Genomic DNA, 4184 nt, shown 5'->3' on the forward strand with positions numbered 1-4184 from the left:
CACTTTGTCTTTCGGGAAATCAAATATAACAGGTCTCTTTTTAACTTTACAAGGGAAAGTCTCTATATTTACCAATGTTCTTAAAACTTTAATCTTACATCCCTCCTCTGTAAAATTAAGACCAGAAATCTCGGAATCACAGGTGAATAACACAATGCACCTTTAACCATCTGAACCAAACCACCAGGAACAGCTTTTAACAAAGTCACATATCATTTCTGAGTGCAAATAAAATTATATCTTTCACAAAAATTGTGTACAATGGACCAGACACCTTTATCCATCCAGTCTTGAAAGAACACAGATTTCCTATTAATAAGGATACACTTATTATTCCACAAAGAACAATAAAGTGGGGAAAAATTGTGTTTGTATATCAGTTTCCAATACAATAATACCTGACTATGAAAAGATGACAATTTACACTTTAGTTTTGATGGCTCAAAATCACACCTCAAAAGAAAATCAAAGATTTGTGAAGAAAAACTAGACCAAACCGAATGTTTATTCCGAAGGAAAGCTTGAAGCCATCTCAATTTAAGAGTGCCATTCATAACATCGAAATCAATAATATTCAAACCTCCCTCACTGACTGGCTTCACTACATCTGATTTTCTTATGTAATGGTGTTTGTTTTTCCAAAGAAATTGATACTGAATTTGATTAATATCCTTTATCCACCTGTCAGAGATAGCTAGAGAATATGCAGGATAAATCAGCCTAGAAAGTATCTCAGTTTTCTGTAATAAAATTCTGCCAAAAATGGAAATATCCCTTTGTAAGCACACATTTAACATTTTTTGACTTTTTGTTATATTGTCAGCCAAATTAATTTTTTCTCTAGTTTTAGTGTCTTTAGTAATAACAATACCTAAATATTTTACCTCATTTTTTAATGGAATATTAAATAATTGAGATTCAGTCCGATTATGCACTGCCATCAACTCACTTTTTTACATTTAATGTCAAACCAGAAGCTTTGGAAAAATGTGACACCAAATGAACGGCAGCTGGGATCTGCTCTGCATCCCTAAGAAACAGAGTAGTATCGTCTGCTAGTTGACTTATTAATATCTGACTCCCCAAAACATTCAACGGCTTAACCTCTTTACTATTTTTCACATAAATTGCCAAAAGTTCAGCTATTAAAATAAACAAATACGGACTTGTCGGATCTCCTTGTCTAATACCTCTGTTTATGTTAAAACGCTTAGAAGTCCCACCTGGAAGTGATACTGAACTATTAATATCATTATACAACATCTCTATCAATTTAACAAATTTAGAACCAAATCCAAAAGATGTAAGTGCATGTAGAATAAACCTATGTTCTACAGTATAGAAATCAAGAAACAAAATAAACCCATCATCCTTAATCAAATGTGCATAATCAACTAAATCCAATGTATTAACCTTCCTTTAATAAAACCAGATTGTGTTTCACTTATAACTTGACTCAACCTAAATTTTAGCCTGTTTGCAATAGCAGCTGTAAGAATTGTATAATCAACATTGAGTAGGGTAATCGGTCTCAGATTATCAATAACTCTTTTGTCTTTGCCTGACTTTGGGATGAGAATGATCAACCCCTGCTTCATAGTTGGAAGTAAAGAGTTAGAATCAAAACATTCCTTTAAAGCTTTAAACGACAAATCTTTTAAATCTTCCCAGAAAAATTTGTAAAAATGTGTAGTCGGACCATCCTGACCAGGAGATTTACATAAAGGCATTTTTTTAATAGCGGAAACGATTTCGTCCAATCTCAGGTCTACATCACAACTTTCTTTAAATTCAATATCAATCTGTGGAATAAAATCTTTTATCTTTTCTAGAAAATCTTGACCATTTTTGACAGAATATGAAAAAGAATAAATATCACTATAAAATGAGTAAACTTCCTCGGATATTAATTTGGGGTCTGTGATTACCTTCTCCTTAACAATCAAACTATTCACAGCATTGCTTTTCTGTCTCCTCTTTTCTAACTGACAAAAATATGCTGTATTCTTCTCTCCTTCCTCCAACCATTTTGCACGAGACCGTACAAAAGCTCCTTGTGCTTTCATTACATACAAATGATCTAATTTAGCTTGAAGAGAGAGTAATTTATCAAGATCATCTTGAGTCATTACCTGTGTACTACAACAGGTGTTCATTTCTTGAATTAAACTCTTTTTGCTTCTGTTCTTTGTTCTTTTGCCAAATCTAATTGAAACTTCCCTTGTTTTGAACTTAAAATACTCCCATTTATTTCCATTAGTAGTTAAAGTGAGGTCATCTTGAATCTCAATAATCAAATTTCTTATTTGACTACAATAATCTTTATCCTTTAAAAGTTCTGCATTAAACTTCCAGTAGTCTTTTCTAAAGGTATGTTTTGTTGTTGGTGTCAAAATCACTGAAATGAGGCAATGATCTGTCAATGGTGCGGCAGAAATGGAAACATTAGTGACAAACTCAGAATATTCCTCAGTAATAAGCCAAAAATCAATCCGTGATTTTGAGGATCCATTTGGTTTGACCCAGAAAAACTGAGAATCCTTAAAATGCTTCAATCTCCAGATGTCAATAAGGAAATTTGACTGGCAAAACTCCTGAATAATGTTATTAAAATGGTGACTTGTATAACTAGAAGGAGATCTGTCCAGCCATTCATCTGGTGCTAGATTAAAATCACCTCCATTATGAAATGTTTTAACCATAAACATTAACTAAAATAAGAAAAGTATCTTCACTATTAACCACAGCAGCAAGCCAGTGACCGTGAGCATCAGACTGAAAAGTCACAATCCTCCCAGGGCAATTGTTAAGGCAAATGGCGACACCTGCTGATCGATTGGAGCCATGACTAAATAAAATTGTCTCTCCCCACTGCATCTTCCAAAAAGCAGCATCTTCTTCAGTAGAGTGAGTCTCTTGTAGAAAAACAAAATGTGACTTTTGCCCTTTGCAAAATAAAAATATACCTTTGCGTTTTACATTGTCCTTAAGTCCCCTTGCATTTAATCGAACAAAAAGATAAACGAGATTTCAACAAGAACATACGCCCACTGGAACTCACAGCGTAACGTTACGAATCAAGAATGTCAATAAGCTATCGACAATGAAATTAGTAAAATAAAGTGCAACACTTACAAAAAAGCCTCTGAAAAAACTGCACATTTCCCATTTTCCAAGACTTCATCATCAGGCAAAAATTTGCTTCCCTTCAATGAAAGCGAAGGGTCCACGAAAGTATGCCACTTTCCCTTCAGCACGTGCTTGTTTAATGCGTGGCCAAAGTACTCCCCTAGCCTCTCGGTCTTCTTTATTTAAGTCCTCAGCGAAATGAATGCCTGCCTCCTTGCACACGGTTGATCCCTTTGACAATGTCCATATTTGATCTCTGTAGATTCGCTTTGAAAACTGTATGATGATCTGGCGCGTACGATTCCCTTCTCTTCTACCAATACGATGAACCGAATCAACCGCCTCTTCCATTTCCCAGGGCACACCAGGAGCAATCTTGGCCAGAAGGGTTATCACTTCTTGTCGGGTGTTCTCGTTCTGTGCCTTTTGTAGCGATCCAATTCTCCTACCCTTGACCTCAACTCTTTATTTTCTTTTTTAAGATCAGAAAGTTCCAGCTCCAATATAGCTTCCTTCTGCTTGTGAGCTTTCATCTCTTCCTTAACCTCAGAAATGGCATTACAATTCTCTTCCATTTTTTTGGACAGCTCCTCCAGTTTTTTCTCCTGCTTGTCAAATCTTCTGCCGAGGGAGTGAATTGCCTCAAGTATATCCGCATTAGAGATATCTTCCACCTGATCAGGCCGCACTTTCTTCATTATGTGAACTTTGCTGGGAGTAACAGGTAAATTCTCAGCAGCACATTCCTCCAAGACACGCTTGTTTCAGCAGAAACCTCCATCGCGTCAGTATAATCATGATCATTTCTGTTACTGCTCACAGTCTTCTCTTCGGAGTTACGTGCTCTACTTGTCATCTTTAGATGATAAAAAATAAATCTCTATTAAACCGTTTGGGAAAAGTCTAAAAATAAGAAATAAAACTTTGAGACTTTGCTAGCGAAAAAACAATGCTGCTATCTAGTACGCCATCTTGGCGGAAGTCCTGGTGTCAGAACATGAGCAGAGAGACTTTCCTGTGAAAAGCGGATTATTTTAGGATTATAAAGAGACTCT

This window comes from Xyrauchen texanus, chromosome 26, assembly GCF_025860055.1.
Source record: "Xyrauchen texanus isolate HMW12.3.18 chromosome 26, RBS_HiC_50CHRs, whole genome shotgun sequence".
NCBI classification, from domain to species: Eukaryota; Metazoa; Chordata; class Actinopteri; order Cypriniformes; family Catostomidae; genus Xyrauchen; species Xyrauchen texanus.